Here is an 11,430-nt window from a genome sequence, read left to right on the forward strand (position 1 = left end):
AGAACCGAGGGAGGACCTGTGAGCAAGGTAGCCTAAGATGTGTATGGGAGTCGGGGTCCAGGCCCCAGGAGGTCTCAGAGACCCTAGGGGGAAGTTTGGGCTGTTTAAGTACAATGAGAAGCCACGGAAACATTGGAAGCAGGAATGATAATGACGTACGTTTTAAAAAGAGACCATTCCAGGGAGGAGAGGGAAGAGACGAAGGGAAGCTGATGCCAAAGCAGGAGTGAGAGAGATATTAGCAGCCTGGACGAGGCTGGTGGAGGAGATGAGGGGAAGCCCATTAGATCAAGATGTATGGAGGAGAGAAAGTTGACAGGACTTGCTGACGGATGGATACAGTGGTAGAAAAGAAGGAAGAAACCAAGGGTGATCCCTGGGTGTCTGGTTCAAGTTGAAGGAGTGAATTGTGATGAAGCCTAGAGGGAAAACAGGTCTGGAGCAGGGGATGGGATCAAGAGTTCTTGACATACATACACTATTGATACTATGTATGGAATGGATAACTAATGAGAACCTACCGTGTAGCTCAGGGAACTCTACTCGGTGCCCTGTGGTGACCTAAATGGGAAGGAAATCCAAAAAGGAGGGGGTATGTGTATACGTATGGCCGACTCACTTTGCTGTACAGTAGAAACGAATACAATATTGTAAAGCAATTATGCTCCAATATAAATTTTAAAAAAATGTCAGCTTGGAACATATGAAGCCTGAGATGGTTGTGGATGTCCAGAGAGACACGTCAGACAAGTATCCGAATACACAAGGCTGCAGCTCAGGAAAGACAAAGGCTAGAGGCACAGTAATTAAGGAATCACTCTAGAGTATATGAAGCTTGGGTCCCCAAGGGGGACACAGAGAAGACAGCTCAGAACTGAACCTTGAGAAATACCAAGAATTAGAGATTGGGAAGAAGATGATCCAATAAAGGAGACAGAGGAAGGCCAGTGAGATGGAGGGAAAGCTCGGAAAGGATGCTGTCCCAGAGCCCAAGAGAGGGACGTGTTCACAGTAGGAGGTATGCTCAACTTCCACACATGCCGCTGAGAAGTTACATGACACAAGGCCACACAACTGTCCTTTTGGTTCAACAACACAGAGATCCCTAGAGACTTTGCCCAAAGCAATATCAGGTGAGTGGTGAGGGCGGACACCAGATTGGGGGGTGGAAGAATGCCTGACTCACAATAAATTCCAGATGGAATGAAAGGGAAAACGTAATAACAAAACTATGAAAATATTGTAAGCAAATATAGGAGAATGTTTTCTATAATCTTGGGGTAGGAAGGCTTTGAAAGAAACAAAATCAAAACACATAAAAATGAATACATTTGACTACACCATCAATAATTAGAAACTTCTATATGATAAAAAAAACCATACACAAATTTTAGGGGAAAAATGAGCTATGGATTTTGATATGCAAATATTGTATATTTACAACATATAACTGAAATGGGATTTGTATTCAGAATTAATGAAGAATTTCTATGAGTCTATAAAAAAGGATAAATAATCCAATAGCAAAATTGGCAAAAGAAACAAAAAGGCATTTCACAGAAGAGGAAAACCAAGTGAGCAATAAGTATATAAAAAGATGTTCCACTTTGTTAGTGATCAGCCAATAAAGTGATTGCAGCTCACTTTATTAGTCCCCATATTCATATTGTACTGGGGACTGGACATTCTCAAACATGGTTGGTCATGGTGGGAGTGTAAATTGGTACAGCCATGGAGGGCGATTTGGCAATATCCATTTACAAAATCCACTTTGTATAATATGCCCTCAGAAACACTTACACGTGTTTAGAAGGTGGTTTACTTCTGCACTTGTAATAGACAGATGCAGCCAGGGAGTCAGCTTTCCGTTCTGGAGCTCTGGGCCCTCTTGCAAACTCACGCAGAATTCAATTCCTTGAGGTTGTAGGACTGAGGTCCCTGTTTTTTGCTGGCTGTCAGCTGGGGGCTGCTGTCAGTCCTGGAAGCTGCCCACAGTCCCTGGCCACATGGCTCCCTGTCAACATGGCCGCTCACCTCTTGAAGGCCAGCAGGCGACTCCCGCTCTTCAGGAGCCCTTGGAGTCTTAAATTACATGGTGTATTCAACGGAGTGACCCTCCCATCAGGCAAGAGTGGACCCCTTCAAGGAAGTTATTAATAAAATCATGGAACTTATTCTGGTCTGGTGTGAAGTAAATAAGCACCTTTGATGATTTTGGGTGTTCATTTTATTTCGTAAGAGATCAGAAGATACTCAGTTGTGCGGTATCAGTACTCGGTGTCTTTCATCTTCAACTTCTAAAAAAGATCAACTTATAGATCCCAACGCTTTACCTTTTGATCAGACCAAGGGGTAATCAAAATGAACTGAGCTACGAGAAAACACAATCCCTGAAACACTAAGCTTTCTGCTAGCTCGCTGCCCTGCGGCCGCTTGTACAAACATTTCCGAAGCTTCCTATCTCCCGCAGAGCCCAGGGAAATGCTGTCAAAAGCCAGTTGTGCGGGGGTTTGCAACCGGGGTTTTGTTTTTCTTCTTTTCCGATGTGGATAAGCTCATGGATGATGTAGGCCTTGATTAGGACTGAATAGGACCAGCAGTAGAAATGTGTATATATAGGCCCGGGACTTCCTGCAGAGTTTGTCCTCTTTGGAACTTTCACAGTGGAAAATAAAGGTATCCCTCTTCCCGCTGTTCCCTGTGGTTACAATAACACAAAGCTGTGTTCTTTGGACACTTTTTGCTTCCCCAGCAGTCCATAAGAGATTTCCGCTTTGTCATTAAGCCACCATCACCAGCAAATTGTTATGTCAGTTGGCCAGAACCTCTAGATATGCCAGCATCACGTTAGCAGGAAACTCCAGCTGTGCGTGTGGAGGTGGGGTGGCCATGCCTTAAGGAAAGTTTCATTTTTGTTTCAAGTTCTCGTCATCTTTTATTGTGTCCAACAACATCAGATGAAAACATATCCAAGGGTGTTTCTACATCTGGAGCTGAGTCATCCTGCTGAGGGTAGTCAAGGTGACTCCAGGGAATAACCATGGAAAAGGATCAGGAAATCTTTCTGAGAGCCAGAGAAGGAGCTCTTCATTGGACCAAGAGGCTCAAAGGATCCTGTGTCAACCGCACACATGCCCTGGGAATAATCAGACTCCATGGTGGGCCCCGTGCTCTTCACCTTTCCCAGCTGTAGTTCATGCACTGTTCATTTCTGTAGACCTGGGCCCTGCCCGGCATCTGCTCTGGCAGGAAGTGTATATGGAGTCTAACCAAGACCCGCTGATCTGCTGTACTCAGATCATTGGTGCCTGCCTGTGGCTTAATTTACTTAACTCTCTGGACCCCCTGTGTTCTTGGCCAATGCTCTCCTCCTAGTCTTTGATTTTGCTTCAACTGTCAAAACTCTGGCTCAACTACACTAAGATGAGCTATGCTCTGACACTCTGGATCTTGGTTCAATCACCTCTACTCTAGCTTGGTTTTTTTTTTTGTTTTTTTTTTTTGTCGTACGCGGGCCTCTCACTATTGTGGCCTCTCCCATTGCAGAGCACAGGTTCCGGACGCGCAGGCTCAGCGGCCATGGCTCACGGGCCCAGGCGCTCCGTGGCATGTGGGATCTTCCCGGACCGGGGCATGAACCCATGTCCCCTGCATCGGCAGGCGGACTCTCAACAACTGCGTCACCAGGGAAGCCCTCTAGCTTGTTTTTTTTTTTTTTTTTTTTTTTTTTAATTTAAGCTTAGGGTCTGAGTTGTGCACTACTTATGATTGTCTATGGTACTGAGATTGTGATTTCTTTTTTAAAATTTTTATTTATTTTATTTTTAAAAAATTTTTTATACAGCAGGTTCTTATTAGTCATCAGTTTTAAACACATCAGTGTATACATGTCAATCCCAATCGCCCAATTCATCACACCACCACCTCACCCCCTGCTACTTTCCCCCCTTGGTGTCCATGCATTTTTTCTCTACATCTGTGTCTCAATTTCTGCCTTGCAAACCTGTTCATCTGTACCGTTTTTCTAGGTTCCACATATATGCATTAATATACAATATTTGTTTTTCTCTTTCTGACTTACTTCACTCTGTATGACAGTCTCTAGATCCAGCTGTGTCTCAACAAATGACCCAGCTTCATTCCTTTTTATGGCTGAGTAATATTCCATTGTATATATGTACCATATCTTCTTTATCCATTTGTCTGTCGATGGGCATTTAGGTTGCTTCCATGACCTGTCTATTGTAAACAGTGCTGCAATGAACATTAAGGTGCATGTGTCTTTTTGAATTATGGTTTTCTCTGGGTATATGCCCAGTAGTGGGATTGCTACATCATATGGTAATTCTATTTTTAGTGTTTTAAGGAACCTCCATACTGTCCTCCACAGTGGCTGTATCAATTTACATTCCAACCAACAGTGCAATAGGGTTCCCTTTTCTCCACACCCTCTCCAGCATTTGTTGTTTGTAGGTTTTCTGATGATGCCCATTCTAACTGGTGTGAGGTGATACCTCATTGTGGTTTTGATTTGCATTTCTCTAATAATTAGTGATGTTGAGCAGCTTTTCATGTGCTTCTTGGCCATCTGTATATCTTCTTTGGAGAAATGTCTATTTAGGTCTTCTGCCCATTTTTGGATTGGGTTGTTTGTTTTTTTAATATTGAGCTGCATGAGCTATTTATATGTTTTGGAGATTAATCCTTTGTCCACTGATTCATTTGCAAATATTTTCTCCCATTCTGAGGGCTGTCTTTTCATCTTGTTTATAGTTTCCTTTGCTGTGCAAAAGCTTTGAAGTTTCATTAGGTCCCATTTGTTTATTTTTGTTTTTATTTCCATTACTCTAGGAGGTGAATCAGAAAAGATCTTGCTGTGATTTACGTCAAAGAGTGTTCTTCCTATGTTTTCCTCTAAGAGTTTTATAGTGTCCGGTCTTACATTTAGGTCTCGAATCCATTTTGAGTTTATTTTTGTGTATGGTGTTAGGGAGTGTTCTAATTTCATTCTTTTACATGTAGCTGTCCAGTTTTCCCAGCACCACTTATTGAAGAGACTGTCTTTTCTCCATTGTATATCCTTGCCTCCTTTGTCATAGATTAGTTGACCATAGGTGTGTGGGTTTATCTCTGGGCTTTCTATCTTGTTCCATTGATCTATATTTCTGTTTTTGTGCCAGTACCATATTGTCTTGATTACTGTAGCTTTGTAGTATAGTCTGAAGTCAGGGAATCTGATTCCTCCAGCTCCGCTTTTTTCCCTCAAGACTACTTTGGCTATTCGGTGTCTTTTGTGTCTCCATACAAATTTTAAGATTTTTTGTTCTAGTTCTGTAAAAAATGCCACTGGTAATTTGATAGGGATTGCATTGAATCTGTAGATTGCTTTGGGTAGTAGAGTCATTTTCACAATATTGATTCTTCCAATCCAAGAACATGGTATATCTCTCCATCTGTTGGTATCATCTTTAATTTCTTTCGTCAGTGTCTTATAGCTTTCTGCATACAGGTCTTTTGTCTCCCTAGGTCGGTTTATTCCTAGGTATTTTATTCTTTTTGTTGCAATGGTAAATGGGAGTGTTTCCTTAATTTCTCTTTCAGATTTTTCATCATTAGTATATAGGAATGCAAGAGATTCTGTGTGTTAATTTTGTATCCTGCAACTTTACCAAATTTATTGATTAGCTCTAGTAGTTTTCTGGTGGCATCTTTAGGATTCTCTATGTATAGTATCATGTCATCTGCAAACAGTGACAGTTTTACTTCTTCTCTTCCAATTTGTATTCCTTTTATTTCTTTTTCTTCTCTGATTGCCGTGGCTAGGACTTCCAAAGCTATGTTGAATAATAGTGATGAGAGTGGACATCCTTGTCTTGTTCCTGATCTTAGAGGAAATGGTTTCAGTTTTTCACCATTGAGAATGATGTTTGCTGTGGGTTTGTCATATATGGCCTTTATTATGTTGAGGTAGGTTCCCTCTATGCCCACTTTCTGGAGAGTTTTTATCATAAATCGGTGTTGAATTTTGTCAAAAACTTTTTCTGCATCTATTGAGATGATCATTTGGTTTTTATTCTTCAGTTTGTTAATATGGGGTATCACATTGATTGCATATATTGAAAAATCCTTGCATCCCTGGGATAAATCCCACTTGATCATGGTGTACGATCCTTTTAATGTGTGGTTGGATTCTGTTTGCTAGTATTTTGTTGAGGATTTTTGCATCTCTATTCCAGTGATATTGGTCTGTAATTTTCTTTTTTTGTAGTATCTTTGTCTGGTTTTGGTATCAGGGTGATGGTGGCCTCATAGAATGAGTTTGGGAGTATTCCTTCCTCCGCAATTTTTTGGAAGAGTTTGAGGATGGGTGTTAGATCTTCTCAAAATGTTTGATAGAATTCACCTGTGAAGCCATCTGGTCCTGGACTTTTTTTTGTTGGAAGATTTTTAATCACAGTTTCAATTTCATTACTTGTAATTGGTCTGTTCATATTTTCTATTTCTTCCTGGTTCAGTCTTGGAAGGTTATACCTTTCTAAGAATTTGTCCATTTCTTCCAGGTTGTCCACTTTATTGGCATAGAGTTGCTTGTAGTAGTCTCTTAGGATGCTTTGTATTTCTGCGGTGTCTGTTGTAACTTCTCCTTTTTCATTTCTAATTTTATTGATTTGAGTCCTCTCTCTCTTTTTCTTGATGAGTCTGGCTAATGGTTTATCAATTTTTTTTATCTTCTCAAAGAACCAGCTTTTAGTTTTATTGATCTTTGCTATTGTTTTCTTTGTTTCTATTTCATTTATTTGTGCTCTGATCTTTATGATTTCTTTCTTTCTGCTAACTTTGGGTTTTGTTTGTTCTTCTTTCTCTAGTTCCTTTAGGTGTAAGGTTAGATTGTTTATCTGAGATTTTTATTGTTTCTTGAGGTAGGCTTGTATAGCTATAAACTTCCCTCTTAGAACTGCTTTTGCTGCATCCCATAGGTTTTGGATCATCGTGTTTTCATTGTCATTTGTCTCTAGGTATTTTTTGATTTCCTCTTTGAGTTCTTCAGTGCTCTCTTGGTTATTTAGTAATGTATGGTTTAGCCTCCATGTGTTTGTGTTTTTTACATTTTTTTCCCTGTAACTGATTTCTAATCTCATAGCATTGTGGTCAGAAAAGATGCTTGAATCACTTTCAATTTTCTTAAATTTACTGAGGCTTGATTTGTGACCCAAGATGTGATCTATCCTGGAGAATATTCTGTGCACACTTGAGAAGAAAGTGTAATCTGCTGTTTTTGGATGGAATGTCCTATAAATATCAATTAAATCTATCTGGTCTATTGTGTCATTTAAAGCTTCTGTTTCCTTATTTATTTTCACTTTGAATGATCTGTCCATTGGTGTAAGTGAGGTGTTAAAGTCCCCCACTATTACTGTGTTACTGTCGATTTCCTCTTTTAGAGCTGTTAGCAGTTGCCTCATGTGTTGAGGTGCTCCTATGTTGGGAGCGTATATATTTATAATTGTTATATCTTGGATTGATCCCTTGATCATTATGTAGTGTCCTTTTTTGTCTCTTGTAACATTCTTTATTTTAAAGTCTATTTTATCTGATATGAGTATTGCTACTCCAGCTTTCTTTTGATTTCCATTTGCATGGAATATCTTTTTCCATCCCCTCACTTTCAGTCTGTATGTGTCCCTAGGTCTGAAGTGGGTCTCTCGTAGAAAGAATATATATGGGTCTGTTTTTGTATCCATTCAGCAAGACTGTCTCTTAGTTGGAGCATTTAATCTATTCACGTTTTTGTTTTGTTTTGTTTTTTGGGGGGGCGTACGTGGGCCTCTCGTTGTGGCCTCTCCCGTTGCGGAGCATAGGCTCTGGACGTGCAGGCTCAGTGGCCATGGCTTATGGGCCCAGCCGCTCTGCAGCATGTGGGATCTTCCCGGACCGAGGCACGAACCTGTGCCCCTGCATCGCAGGCGGACTCTCAACCACTGCGCCACCAGGGAAGCCCTCCATTCACGTTTAAGGTAATTATCAATATGTATGTTCCTATGACCATTTTCTTAATTGTTTTGGGTTTGTTTTTGTAGGTCCTTTTCTTCTCTTGTGTTTCCCACTTAGAGAAGTTCCTTTAGCATTTGTTGTAGAGCTGGTTTGGTGGCACTGAATTCTCTTAGCTTTTGTTTGTCTGTAAAGCTGTTGATTTCTCCATCGAATCTGAATGAGATCCTTGCCGGGTAGAGTAATCTTGGTTGTACCTTCTTCCCTTTCATCACTGTAAGTATATCATGCCACTCCCTTCTGGCTTGTAGAGTTTCTGCTGAGAAATCAGATGTTAACCTTATGGGAGATCCCTTGTATGTTATTTGTTGTTTTTCCCTTGCTGCTTTCAATAATTTTTCTTTGTCTTTAATTTCTGTCAATTTGATTACTATGTGTCTTGGCGTGTTTCTCCTGGGTTTATCCTGTATGGGACTCTCTGCGCTTCCTGGACTTGGGTGGCTATTTCCTTTCCCATGTTAGGGAAGTTTTTGACTATAAACTCCTCAAATATTTTCTCGGGTCCTTTCTCTCTCTCTTCTGATTCACTTTGCTGTACACCTGAAACTAACACAACATTTTAAATCAACTATACTGCAATGTAAAATAAAAATTAAACTAAATTTTAAAAAAGCCAGAGTCAAGATAGCACCATAAAAACATGTAGTCCTGCTGGCCACATCTTGTGTGACAATAACTGTTACAATAACTGTTATTTTGCAGCATTTCTGAGTTTAAAGAGCACCTTTAAAAAAATTTTTTTTAAACAGTAATCAGAATTAATTAATTAATTAATTTTAATTTATTTTTTGGCTGCACGGCTTGTGGGATCTTAGTTCCCCGACCAGGGATCGAACCTGTGCCCCTGCAGTAGAAGTGGGAGTCGTAATCACTGGACCACCAGGGAATTCCCCCTAAAGAGCATCTTCACATCTCATATTTAATTAATTCCAAAATGGTAAGGTATATTTTTAACGTATATTGTAACACTTCTGAAATCTCTGCGTATCTTGCAGTCAGTGTTTTGTAATCACTATGGGCCAGGTGTCAGTTGTTACCTGTTGTCATTGCTTCAGCTTTGAAAATGCCACATCAAAGTCGACAGCATGGGTGGCAGCAGCCTGGAACAGTCCCAGGGATAGTTCTCTCGTAGTCCCTGGGGGTCAAATTCCTTGGTAAGGGTGGAAGGGAGGGAAAGATGGTGCGTCAGATGGGTTTGCCAATTCTTAAAGGAGAATTCAGAAGAAGGCATACTCTAAATAATTGTGGAGCCACCTTAGGGAGTCAGTACCACTGGCTTTCAGGTCTTTGATGGATTCTTTTAAGCTGCACTGTAGCATTAAACTATTCATGGCACAGAGGAGAGTTTATGTAGTGAAACACAGCTTTCAGCGACTCTGAGTTAAAAAGCCATTTGAAAGAGTATGAATGTAAGATGTTTCTAATTTATTTCTCTTGGGTTTTCCTTTTTATAGTTGCATGTATATTATAAAACCGGTATCTAAATAAGACTAAAACAGCTCCTTTAAGACATATAAAATAAAAATTCTACATGAAGGGCTTCCCTGGTTGCACAGTGGTTAAGAACCCACTTGCCAATGCAGGGGACAGAGGTTCGATCCCTAGTCCGGGAAGATTCCACGTGCCACGGAGCAACTAAGCCTGTGCACCGAAACTGCTGAGCCTGCGCTCTGGAGCCCACAAGCCACAACTACTGAGCCCACATGCCACAACTACTGAGCCCACGTGCCACAACGACTGAAGCCCACATGCCTAGAGTCGGTGCTCCACAACAGGAGAGGCCACTGCAATGAGAAGCCTGCGCACTGCAACGAAAAGTGGCCCCCACTCGCCACAACTAGAGAAAGCCCGCGCGCAGCAATGAAGACCCAATGCAGCCAAAAAATAAATAAATAAAATAAATAAATGTATCAAAAAAATTCTCCATGATAAGGAAACATTGTCTCATTGTTTGGCAGTGTTTTTTCTTTCTTAGAAAAGGTGTACTTTACAGACAGTGGCTTTCAGAGCATGTAATATGTGTTCCATTTGGTCCCTGAGAAGAAGAAGACGCTGTCCTCAAGTATGGCCCACTGGTCCTCCTTTGGGTGTGACGTGGATTCTTAGTTGGTAGGATTTCACAGTGATGTGTCAGTTTCCTTCTGCCCTGGTGGCTTGATTCAGCTGTAGCCCCAGAACATCCTTTATTTTTCCATTTCAAGACACTCACAAGAGCCACCTACATCAAGATCTATGTTTATAAATGCTTTTCAAATCACTGCACCTTGTAAGAAGCAAAGCTCAGAGATGGAATAGTGAAAAATATGTCAAAGTACAAAACATAGGCCAATGTTCGCAAGGCAGCCTGGGTGATGCAGTGGAGGACCGTCTAATTGCTCGGCCAGCAGCCTCAAGAAATGTGGGGAAAGTATGTGATGAGGAAGAACCGCAACCAAAGTTCGTGGAAATCAAACTTGGTGGGACCACGAATACCTTCCGTGAGTTCACAGTGCTCATGCCAGGATTTATTGAAACCGCAACATTCAATACCTACATCCCTCTGGGGGAAGGACTGGTATATTACTGTTATTGGCTACAATATATCCATTTTCCTTCCCAACAGCCACTCAAATTGTCTTATTGGGAATTACATCTTCTTGCTGAGCTTTTTCTTGGTTCCTGGTTCCTGCCTCTCTCCACCTCTCCTCACCATGGATACCAAGGGGGCCAAATACTTCTTCCATCTTCCTCTTGCTATGGTCAGGTTGGGCCAGTGACCTAAGCTTGGATAATGAGATGCTTTCTCTTGAAGACTTTGGGTTCTGTGCATGTGACATAGGGAAAGAGAGGGGTTTCAGAGGTTGGACTCATCACAGTGGTGCCTGTCACTGTCACAGTGATGTCTTGATCATGCTATGTTGCAACAAGACTGTTGCCTTGTTTTATGCATTATGACCCTTCTCTCCAGGTCTTTCGTGGTTCTTGCCACCCCAAAACTATTCTTCCAACTTCACACCAATTCTGAGAGCCTCACATAATTTCCTTTTAATCCCTTAGTGCTTCAAAGACCCAGAACTAGTTTCTATTACTTGTTACCAGGAACGCTGACGGATCCAATAGCATCTCGTATGGGATAAGTGGTACCACAATGGAGAGAAACACGTGCAGAATATTTCCCAGAGCATCCTCTTTTGTGTCATTAGAAGGAGGAGATGAAGGCATGGACTCTTTCTCTGGAGCTCTTGAAGAACGTGAGGATGATGCATCTGACATATGGTGGTCCTGCTGAAAGGATAATAGATGTGGCCTTTTATGCTTTCCTCCCCCCGAGATTAGGCACCTGGGGTGTGCTCCAGCAGCTCAGTAGGAGAGCGTAGGCTAGGAACATTGAGGTTCCTGTGC

The sequence above is a fragment of the Orcinus orca genome, chromosome 2 (assembly GCF_937001465.1).
Source record: "Orcinus orca chromosome 2, mOrcOrc1.1, whole genome shotgun sequence".
In the NCBI taxonomy this organism is placed as follows: domain Eukaryota; kingdom Metazoa; phylum Chordata; class Mammalia; order Artiodactyla; family Delphinidae; genus Orcinus; species Orcinus orca.